Source organism: Sceloporus undulatus, chromosome 1 (assembly GCF_019175285.1).
Source record: "Sceloporus undulatus isolate JIND9_A2432 ecotype Alabama chromosome 1, SceUnd_v1.1, whole genome shotgun sequence".
Taxonomy (NCBI): Eukaryota; Metazoa; Chordata; class Lepidosauria; order Squamata; family Phrynosomatidae; genus Sceloporus; species Sceloporus undulatus.
In genome coordinates, this window is record NC_056522.1 from 106,020,283 (window position 1) to 106,032,345 (window position 12,063).

Below are 12,063 nucleotides of genomic sequence, written 5' to 3' on the forward strand. Positions count from 1 at the left end.
CTTCTGGAGCAAACAATCTTTTGCAAATGGTTTTTTGGCAGGAATGGAGATACAGGCGAAAGGATCTTGTTTTATTTTATTTTATTTAAGTACTTATATCCTGCTCTTAAGCCACAAAGGCCTCAGAGTGCCTTACAAATTGTTAATCAGATAGTTCCCTGCTCTCAGGCTTACAATCTAAAAAGATATGGCACATAAGGAAAAGGGAATGGCAGTGGGGAAGAAGGGGATCACATCCAGCAGATATTGCCAGTTGTTTTCTTCCTCTAAGGACAATGGCTGTTGGAATGGAGGGAGGGCCCTTCATCTGCTCCTGGTCCTAGGCATGGTGGAGCTGTGCCTACCTCTTCTCTCCCTCTGAGGCCAGTTTTTAAATAAATCACCCATGTGAGCAGCAGACCTGATTCAAGAAGGGGAGCTTTACACGTGCCAATGTATTTGATACAATATGTAGTTTGGTTTTAAGAGAGCCAACCATTTTACATATTGTTTCATGTTAAATATGTTCTGAACTGTTGATCACATACTGTACGGTCTCCTGAGTTTAAACTTTCACAAGTGGTCAAGAATGTTTATGTAGGAACCTGGCTAATCCAGATCTCTCAATCAGATACATCTGGGCTTGAAATCCAGGGTATTGTGAATCTTGCTAGCCTGATCCCATGAAAGGATCAGAGAAACAAGGAGAAACATTCCTCCAAGGAGTTTATTACATGGGACGGATCCTGTGCAGACACTGGATTTAAATTGGAAAAAAGCCTGCAAAAGCAGGTAGTTTATCAGGGTTAACCCGAACAGAAAGTGGAAAATAGAATCTTAGGTACAATATTCATTTTAATTATGGCAATCCTGTTAGCCAGGATTGCCACAATTAAAATGAATATTGTACCTAAAATTCTATTCTTATTTCAAACAGTCCCAATTTTACAAAAAGAAAAACCCATGCAATTAAAAAATTAAAAGAGAGGTACAAAGTAGACAAAAGGAAAATAATATGGAAATAAATAAGAGTTAGAAGAAATTCTTGAAAAAAGAGGTTTACTTTCAAAACTTTATATATATTTACTAAAAATTGAAATGGAAAAGGAAGTAATCAAAAATAGTATGATTATCTAGGCACAAAATATAGGGCACCCTATTGATCTTTCTCAATGGGAATACACGTGGACAAAGTGAATAAATTATACTAGAAGTCAAAACATTAATGAAAATTACTATAAAATGATTTATCGGTGGTATTTGACACTGGATAAGTTAGTCCAAATTTATGGTACAAACTATAAATGTTGGAAGTGTGCTAAAGAAAAGGGATCCTTTTCTCATTTATGGTAGACATGCAATAAAATTTTTAAAAAATACTGGTTAGAAATACATAAGACAATATGTAATATGTTTAATATTGTTTTGGAATTTAAACCTGACTTATATTTGTTGAATATCTTAGAACTGAAATTTGAAAAGCAATTCGTTAGAGTACTATTTCACCTAATTATTGCACATTTGTGTGTCGCAACCACAACGCAAAAAGAAGCTGCTTTTTGTGGCTTCTTTTTCCACCACCAGGAACCCTCCCCTTTTGGAGGCTGAGGCTTCCCAGTGGCAGAAACGGAGGCAGTGGCAGACCACCCTTTTTGGGCGGTCTGTAAACCACCCAAGTTGCCTCTGGATCAAGGTAGAAGGTAGAAGCAAGAGAAGGGAAAAGTAAGTAGAAAGTGATATGAGTAAGTGAAAAAGCAAGGATTAGAAGGGGTATGAGGAAGAGTAGAAGAGAGGAGGAAGCAAGCCAAGAGAGGTAAGGGCAGGATAGCTGAATAAATTCAGAAGAAAGTGACGGGGAATAGCTAGATTAGTTAGAAAATGAAGAGATGGCATCCAGGAGTGACTTTTCTAGTAATATATATCTAGTCAAGGTGTTATGAGTGATTTTGTTAATTTTTGTTATGTTCTTATATGTAATTTGATGTATAATTAATAAAAATAATTTTTTAAAAAAAGCTTTCAAGGAGAATCATTTGAAATTACACCCAGACCCCACCACCAAAATGAGCCAGAGTGGCCTCACTCAACCCATAGGTCCATGAGCTTCCAAAGGCCATGCTGTAGCTTCTCAAGGTACAAATCATAATCCACCTAAGGCACAGTACAAATGGTGCTAATGCGCCATGCTGGAACCATACTAGGGTTAAGGGACCGTGCAGCAACCGCACAGTACCTAACCCTAATACGGCACAGCACCGTAACAACGGCGGTGCCCTGTATACACAAGTGCCGCCATTGTTACATAAGCGCTGCACAGCATCTGCACATTGCCGTGCGGCACTTACATAACCAATGCGCTAGTGGCACACTGGTTATGCCGCCCCTGTGGCTTTAAAAGAACCCACTTTTTGTGGGTTCTTTTTCCTCCACAGGGAAGCCACACGGTTTGGTGGCTGTAGCATCTCTGCAGAGGAAAAAATGCAGCCGCCACCATGGAAAGTATGTACCGGGCCAAAGACAGGTGAGCCCCATCCCATGAATGTGGCATATTATTTGGAATGTCATCCCAAATAGTGTGACTGAGAACAAAACCCAAATCATTTTCACTGAAATGCAGAAGCAACAGTAGAGAAGAGCTGATTTGTTGCACAGAAAATGCTATTTTCTATGCAAAACAACCTTGTGTGAATTTTGTACAGAATAAGTCCCAAACTGTGAAAATTCTAATCAGTCCTGGATTCTTCTCATCAGGGTCTACACACTAAATCTGATTTGTTTTTGATCACTTTTTGAATACATTCATGTATTCTTTGCATCACTGCTGTAAGTGTGAAACACCCAGAAGACCTGTTATAATTGACTCTATTGTAGTGGAGCAATAAAGTAGCTATCAGTCATCTGCTAGTTTCGAAGATTTCAGAGTGCTGCTGGAACAACATCCTGCACATCCTTGGTTCTTTTGCCAAATTTTGAAGTGATCTATCTGTGAACAAGAAAGCATATATGTAATACAATTGCCAGCACTGGCAAGATAATGGACCTTGAAGATGATGTTAAACCTAAGGCACTGTAGAACAAATATCCTCAAAGCCTTCATCACCCAAGGATACTGGGAAGTTTGGGAATTAATTACCTAGTTGTAGACTGGTTGTCACACAAGAAGCAGGCAGTGGCATCACATAGGAAGGGAGGTGAGATGTGCACCACTACCAGAAGGAAATTGCAAGGAAAGTTCAGCACATAATGATACCCAGATTGTGCCAAAAAGCTGAGTATAGATAGGAGACCCAGGCCCGGTACATACCAGCCCTTTGTGGCATCTTAGTGATGTGCTAGGGTTGCCTCGGGGCGACACTTCCACACACCCCTCAACCCTAGCATGGGATGAGGGTATCACAATGGCGGCGCCCTGTATGCATGGCGCTGCCATTGTTACACAAGCAGCACATGGCATCTGCATGGGACTGTGTGGTGCTTGCGTAACGAGTGTGCCAATGGCACACTGTGGCACACTTGTTACTCCACAGGGAAGCCATGCAGTTTGGCGGCTGGAGCTTCCCTGCAGAGGGAAAACAGGCGCTGGCAGTGTCCCCTGAAATAAATTCCCCAAACCAGGTCCCAGAAGCATGCACATATGTTTAAAAATCCTTCTGAAGTAGAATCTCCCTGCACACCATTGAAAATAAACCCTATTGCTAGAGAGGCTAAAAATAATAAAAGGTGCATTTTGGTTATATCTGTAGCAAAAAGAAGGAGGAGAAAATGACAGGGCCATTGTGTGGAAAAGATGGACAAATGCAAACAGGGAACAGAGAAAGGGCAGAACTACTCAACATCTTCTTTGCTTCTGTCTTCTCTGAAAGGGAGAATGGTGCTCTGCCTGTGGGAAATGGAGCAGATGTTGTACAGTCATCCCTCCATATTTGCGGCTTTGATATTTGTGGATTTGATTATTCACGGATTTCATTAATATGTTCTCTCTAGGAATTTCTAGGTCCTCCAGTGCAACTCTGTGGTCAACTTTAACTAAAAGTTGCACTGAAAGACCATTTTTAGCTATTCCAGTGCCATTCTATGGTCAGTCTATGTTGGACATTGACCACAGAGTTGCACTGGAGGACCTAGAGATTCCTAGAGAGGTGCCCTCTCAGGTAAAAACAGTGTTTTTGTTATTTGCGGTGTTTCCATATTCATGGGAGTCTTGTTCCCCTAACCATAGCGAATATGGAGGGACAACTGTAGTAGGGGAAATACAGCACAGAATAGGTAAAGATGTAGTGCAGGAAGACCTGGTTAATCTAAATGAATTCATGTCTCCAAGACCAGATGAACATCATCCAGGAGTAGTAAAAGAAATGGTAGAAATAATATTATAACAACTGGCAATAATCCTTAAGAATTCCTGAAGAACAGAAGATGTCCCAGCAGACTGGAGGAGGGCAAATGTGACTCCATCTTCAAAAATGGGTGGAGACTTTTAGATTGTACGCCACAGGCAGGCTTTTTATATATTCTGATTTTACTTGGTTTTGTATAGCGCCATGTACATCTACGGCGCTTAATAAATAAAGCTAATAATAATAATAATAATAATAATAATAATAATAATAATAATAGAAGGGGACCTAGATAATTACCCCACACACACACACACACAGTCAACTTGACAGCAATATCAGGAAAGATTCTAGCCCAAAACATGAAACATATTGTCTGTAAGCACCTAGAAATGAATCATGATCCCTAAAAGTAAACATGTTTTTCACAAACAAGCCATGTCAGACTAATCATTTCTCTTTTTAATTTTTTTTTAATTTTTAGTGTTTTAAGTTTAGTAGATATGGGGAATGCTGTGGATGTAGTGTACTTTGATTTCAGTAAGGCCTATGACAATGTCCCCCATGATATTCTTACAAATAAAAATTCATAAATTGTAGGTTAGATAATGCTACTGTTAGATGGATTTGTACTTGATTGACTGACTGAACCCAAAGGGCACTCACCAATGGCTGCTCTTCCTACAAAAGGGATTCATGATATTGTGCTGCCCATAGGGAGAAACATGTCCACATAGAATTGCCCTTGAAACTGAAAACCCAAGAGGTTGAAGGCATCAGAACAAGTAGGAAGGAGCCTGAAGACTGGATTTATGTCAAGATTATCCACAATGGCTTTGGGGCCTAAGATGTGGACCATAACCATGGCTTCCTCAAATAAAGTGTAATGAACTGAATAGAACTCATCCAGGATGAGTCAAAGAAACCTCTCCATAAGGGTAAGTGGATGCTGAAATCAGAGAACTTGGGGCAGCCATAGGAATTCATATTGGAATTTATATTAAGCAGACATGAGTTTCTGGTATAAAACAGGATAAGAAATATGCAGGATGTTCTGGTATGGTTAAAAAGTAAAACTTGCTTGCATCATTGCAAGAAATCCATCAGAGATAGGAAAGTAAATAAACAAAAAGTATGTTATCTATGTATGCATTCTGTGCAGTCATGCTGGCCATATGACCACAGAGTTGTCTTTGACAACACTGGCTCTTCGGCTTAGTAACAGAGATGAGCACCACCCCCTACAATTGGACGTGACTTGACAACCTTGTCAAAGGGGAATACCTTTACCTTTATGTAATCTATACTTTGGGAAATAGTCCCTCATGCTGATTCTCATATGTGCATGTATGAGCCATCCTGAAGGTTTGCATAACACTTTTTGGAAAGAAAGGGGAAGTGATCTCTCCAGGCAGCAAGCAGAAAAGGCTTGAGTGACATAGATCAATAAATGGAAGTGAAGGCAGGCATGCCTTCACTCTATCCCTAATTACTAAAAACAATTAGTTTCCCTCCACCCCTAATTACTAAAAATTAAAGGGTAGATACCTCTTCACTTCCAACAAAGAAGACTGGCAGAGGTTAATGTCTGGAATTGTGCACTCAGCTGGATAGTTAAGTGCCTCAGGAGGGGGAGCAGGAAGCACTGAATTATCAAACCAGAATAAGGAGGGCTCTGACATTGCTTCCTTCAGAGCATATTCTTCAGAAATACTCTCCTGAAACTGTTGACCTTTCTCTAGAACCTGCAGATAAGAAGAAAGGTTTTGCCACAAAGTGGTTTCAGAAGCCTTAGCTAGAGGCCTGGAAGTCCACTTGGATGTGGAAAGATCACTACTAAGACCTTTGCCCCTTTTCTGGCTTTGAAGAGTGTCAATGCATTTCAAAAGAATCTATATAGAAAGAGGCTGGACTCATCAAGGGATGAGTCTGCCTTTTCAGAGGGAAGGGACAGATTTGCTGTCTTTCTAAGATGGAGCCTTGTTAGGAAAGTCAAAAGTATAAGAGAAAACCTAAGAGATTGTTAAACAGACAACAAACTAATAATACCACTAATAATACCAACCAAATGCCTTAGCAGTTGTCATGAGATGGAAATGACCTTCCTTTTTCCTTTCACACTATATTTTGTCTTACCCTGCTTGAATATAGTTTCTATTGTTTGGTATGTTTACTATTTTGTATTATTTTGCTTTCCATTGTTGCTCTTGTTCATTTGTATCTTTTGTCTGTGTTTGTTTTAAATACTTTTGTTACACATATTTTTTTTACATTTCAATAGAAAAGGATAAAATACTATTTGTATTATTCTTTTTTTTCATCTTGTCAATCTTATTATTTCAACAAGAAGTATGCCACCTTAGAACATATCCACGCAATAGAGGAGAATACTTTTTTGAAAAGAATCTGTAGAAGGTATTTTTGTTGGCAAAAAGGAAAGAAAATTTAGGTAGGGAGGTCTTCTGAGATTAAGCATCTGCAGCAAGGTCACTCTCTGATAAGTTAAAGGCCAATAATCAGAGACTGGAGTACAGGTTGCAAAAATTTATGTTAGAGAAGAGCATTAGGATAACAAATAAGCTTGAAAATCCTCAAGAAAAGAAGCAAGGTCACTCTCTGATCAGTTAAAAGCCAATGATAAGAGACTTACTGCAAGAAGTGGGTGAGATAAGTCCCTGGAACATATATTACAAAGGTTTGTGTAAGATAAAATCATTAGGGTAATGAATAAGCTTGAAAATCCTCAAAAAGATATATTTTATTTCTTACACAAATGGCTTAAATAATTATTTATTTCATTTATGTACCTCCCTTACAATATGGGTTCACATATATAGAGATAATAATAAGGAGAGTGGATGAGATATAAAGACCTACTAAAGAAACCACAAGGAATATACTCATTAAAAACTAGAGAACAGCTACAAAAGGAAGGAATTATTATTCATTGGTTTCCCTATCATCAGTTAGCTGAGAGATTTAAAAACGATCTATTTCTCTGGATGAACTCTCTACGCTGCTAAATTCTTCCAAACCTACTACTTGCTCTCTTGATCCTATTCCCTCCCGTCTCCTAATCTCTATAGCCCCTTCTCTTCTGCCCTCGCTCCTCTATATCTTTAATCTCTCTCTCTCTCTCTCTCTATGGGTTCCTTCCCTTCTGACTTCAAACATGCTCTCGTTTCCCCAATTCTGAAGAAACTCTCTCTCGACCCCTCTTCTTTGTTTAGCTATCATCCAATTTCTCTTCTTCCTTTTCTTTCTAAGGTCCTAGAATGGGTCGCTTATTCTCGCTGTATTAAGTTTCTTGAAACCAACTCCATCCTGGGCCCTTTCCAGTCTGGCTTCCGCCCACGGCACTCTACAGAGACAGCCCTCACCAAGATCTCAAATGATCTCTTGTGGGCCAAGGCAAACGGCCTCTACTCTATTCTCATTCTTCTTGATTTGTCTGCGGCCTTTGACACTGTTGATCGCTGTCTCCTGGTTGATTTACTTTCTGACCTTGGGTTCGCCGACTCTGCTCTCGACTGGTTTAAATCTTACTTGTCAGATAGATCTTTTGCAGTGGTCACGGGTGGTCAGACTTCATCCTCTGTTCCCCTATCTATTGGAGTTCCCCAGGGCTCTGTCTTGGGTCCCCTTCTGTTCTCTCTATACACACTGTCTCTAGGTAAACTCATCAGTTCTTTTGGTTTCTCCTATCATCTGTACGCTGACAACACTCAGCTGTATCTCTCTACCCCTGACCTTTTGACGGGGCTTGAACAGCAAGTTTCTTCTTGTCTGACTACCATCTCTCAGTGGATGCGGCTTCGGCGCTTGAAGCTCAACATGTCTAAGACTGAGCTTCTTGTCTTTCCACCTAAACCCACCCTTCACTATTCCTTTTCTGTTTCTGTCGACGACACTTCTATTCAACCGGTTCATCAAGCCTGCAGTCTTGGCTTCATTTTTGACTCTTCTCTGTCATTTATTCCCCAGATCCAGGCCACCGCTAAGGCCTGTAGATTCTTTCTCCACAACATTGCCAAGATCCGTCCATTCCTCTCAATCTCTACTGCCAAGACTCTGGTCCATGCCCTAGTGGTTTTGCGACTAGATTATTGTAACCTCCTTCTGACAGGGCTTTCTCTTTCACACCTCCATCCTTTAATCTCTGTCAAGTATTCAGCTGCCCGTATTGTCACATCTGCTCGCCACTTTGATCATGTTTCTCCTCTTTTATCCTCCCTTCATTGCCTCCCTTTCCCCTTCCGCATCCGGTACAAGCTTTTGTTATTGACTTTCAAAGCCCTCCATGGATTGGCCCCTCCTTACTTATCTGACCTTCTTTCTCCTTACATTCCTACTCGCACCCTCCGCTCTGGTAGTCAAGGTCTCCTGTCACAGTGTAGGACTACCACTGCCCCCTCCCAAATTCGTCCCTTCTCGCTTGCTGCCCCTTACTCCTGGAACCTTCTTTGCCCACATGCACACCTCATCACTTCTGTACACAGTTTCAAAACTGAGTTAAAGACTATATTGTTTAGAGAAGCATTCCCAGAGGCTAGCCCCTCTCTGACCCAGGAAGCCTCCTTTTAACCATCCATTAAGAAGCCAAGCCCTTCCTCCAGTCCATCTGCCTTGGTCCAGGCCTCGGAGGTGGAGAAGAACTGCTGGACCTGATCCTATGCCCCACCACCACTCCCTTCTCCTTTTGTGTCATGTCTTCTTAGATTGTAAGCCGGAGGACAGGGAACCGTCTAACTAAAAGATTGTATGTACAGTGCTGTGTAAATTTACAACGCTATATAAATAAAGGCTAATAATAATAATAATAATAATAATAATAAAATTGGAAGGATTCAAAAAAGAAAAGACAGATTTTGAAAACATTTGGATATCAGGAAAAAACCAAATGATAGCAAAATTTTATAAAAAGTTATTAAGTAGAGAAATGGAACAGGATGTTATTAAAGAAAACATGATTAACAGGTCAAGAGATATAGGACACACAATTGAATTAGAGGATTGGGAAAATATTGGAATAAATACATGAAATTTACGTGTAGTTACAAATTAAAGAAACTTATTATAAACTTTTGTATAGGTGGTATTTAACACCGAGTAAATTAGCAAGGATGACAAATTCAGTTAACAGCCTACATGGAAATGCTCAGAAAATAAAGGATCTTTATACCACATGTGGTGGCGATATAAAAAAGCAAATAAATTTTGGAAGGGAATACACAACCTAATTATAAATACATTAAAAATAGATTACCCAATGTTACCCAAAATTTATTTATTAAATGTGATCAGTCTGATAAATAAAAAAAATCGGAAATTATTGTTATACAGTATTTAGTAACAGCAGCGAGATTAATTTACACACAAAAATGGAAAGAAGCAAGTACAGTGGACCCTTGTTATACGCTGGGGTTTGGTCCCAAGATCCCCCGTGTATAACAAAATCCGTGTATGCTCAAGTCCCATTAAATATAATGACATAGCAAAATGGTGTCCCTCATAAAAAATGGAAACTCAATGTGATTATTTGAAATTTATCCTTTTTTTAATATTTTCAAAAGGTGGATGCTTGAATCCGTGTATGAAAAATCTGTGTATAAGAAGAGCTGACTGTATACCGACCATAGAAGATTGGCTGACAAAACTATATGAGCTAGCAAAAATGGGCATATTATCTAACTACTTACAAGAGAACTCTAATAAAATTGCAAAGGATAATTGGGGATTAATTTTACCACTGTGGCTCCCCTGGCCCCACTACAGGACTCACTGTTTTGCTGTAACAGCCTCCTCCTAACCATTCCATTACTGGTTGAGAACAAGGGATGTTAACAGAAAAGCTTATAAGATCCACTGGGATTTTCCAGAGGTCTCAGCAGATGATGTCTTCAGTCTTCACTAGCTCTGGGGATACAGGTAGATATTTCTCCAACGGCAAGAGTATGGGCAAGAGAGGTGACTATCACAGTGAAATGGTGAGTCCTGGAGACAGTCTTTGTAATTTACAGGGGGAATAAGAGAATACCAACCACCACAATGACACTAACATAATGTCACAAAAAATATTTAAAAATGAGAAATCAGATGAGTTTTTCTCACAAAAGATTTCCAAAAGCGGTGTGCCTGTTGTTAAGACTATAACTGCTACAGATCTCATCCCTCAGCTTAACTACCAGAAAAAGATGGTTATACGCTTTGTTTATAATGTGTGACGTTGGGACATAAATGAAACAAGATAGCATAGTAAACATTGCATACATTTTATGGCAAAAGTTAATCTAAAGCAAACATTCACAGTTGGTTTCACAGTAGGTAAACAATCTGATAGTCAATGTTAAGTCGAAGGCTTTCATGGCCAGCATCTATAGTTTTTTGTGGGTTTTGGGGGGCTATGTGGCCAGCTTTCTCTGAAGATGCCAGCCACAGATGCTGGTGAAACATCAGGAATAAACTCTTCTAGAACATGGCCACATAGCCCCAAAAAACCACAAAAAAACTATAATCTGGTTGTCACCTTTGAGATGCTGATGTGAATCAGTGCAGGTATGTGTGTATCATATGAGTCAGTGTGTGCATGTGAGAAATAAAGATTGCATGTTCTGAGGACCCTTCCAAAAAGAGAGAGAGAGATCTTCTCTTCCTATCTATGCATGCTCTCTGTTGGGTTGAATGAGATAAGCACATTTGAGTTGACTGTGTGTTTAGGTGTATCTGTATACACAGTCAACACAGATGTCATCAGTCCATCTTCTAGGCTTCCTCATATCCTAGATTGGTATATTTCCCTGGCAGAGATTTCACCAGCTAATTTCAATGGCTGCTACTTCTCATCCAGCACTTTATAGGGGAAAAAACAACACCTTCAGGTTTCTTGTGCTCCAGAGGTAGACACTCCCTCCACTGGTGGACCATTCCTCCCAATCACAGCAAGGCCACACACACCCTTTTAAGATCATCATAATCATCACCACCACCAACATCTCATCACAACATGTGCAAGTCTCCCACAGTGGGATAAGCAGGGTTAGGGGCTGTGAGTGGAGGGCAAATGGACTCCTTTGGAAGCTCAGCACAGCTTAAATTGACTGGAGCTGAGAGCTATTTGATTAGCACTGATTTATTTTAACCTCTTCTCACAACATCCTGTATACACCTGGCATGCTTTCAAATATTGTGATTTCAGCTATTCAGGGTTTCAAATGTAATTAGCACAACCTTGAATTCTGGACATTAACATTTTGGTAGGCAGTGCAATTTCTTTAGAATTGTTGTTATGTAGTTTTTGTAAGCTGTTTCTGTCAGCAGTCTAGATGTTGCTTTTTCTGCTACTTTCATCTTCTGAGTCATTTTCTAGAGCAGCCACATGCAGAGTACATTGCAGTAGTCTAAGAGGTTACCAGTGCATGAACTATTATTTGTGAACTGTTGTGACCACGTTATCCCACTTTAGGAAAGGCTATACTTGACAGACTAGCTAAAACTGGCCCCAAGCACTCTGAGCCACTTAATCTATAAGTATCAATCTACACATTCATATAGATATTGCAGAGTATGGATGGAGAATAGCATGGAACCCTGCAGCACTCAGCAGTTTAATAGCCATAAGAATGAACAGAAATCCTCTAATGCAAGTCTCTGGAACTGGCCCAGTAGATAGGAGTGGAACTACCATAACACAGTGCCTCATTTGCTAATGGAAGGGCAACAAGGAAGGAACCATCCTAGATACCCCAGG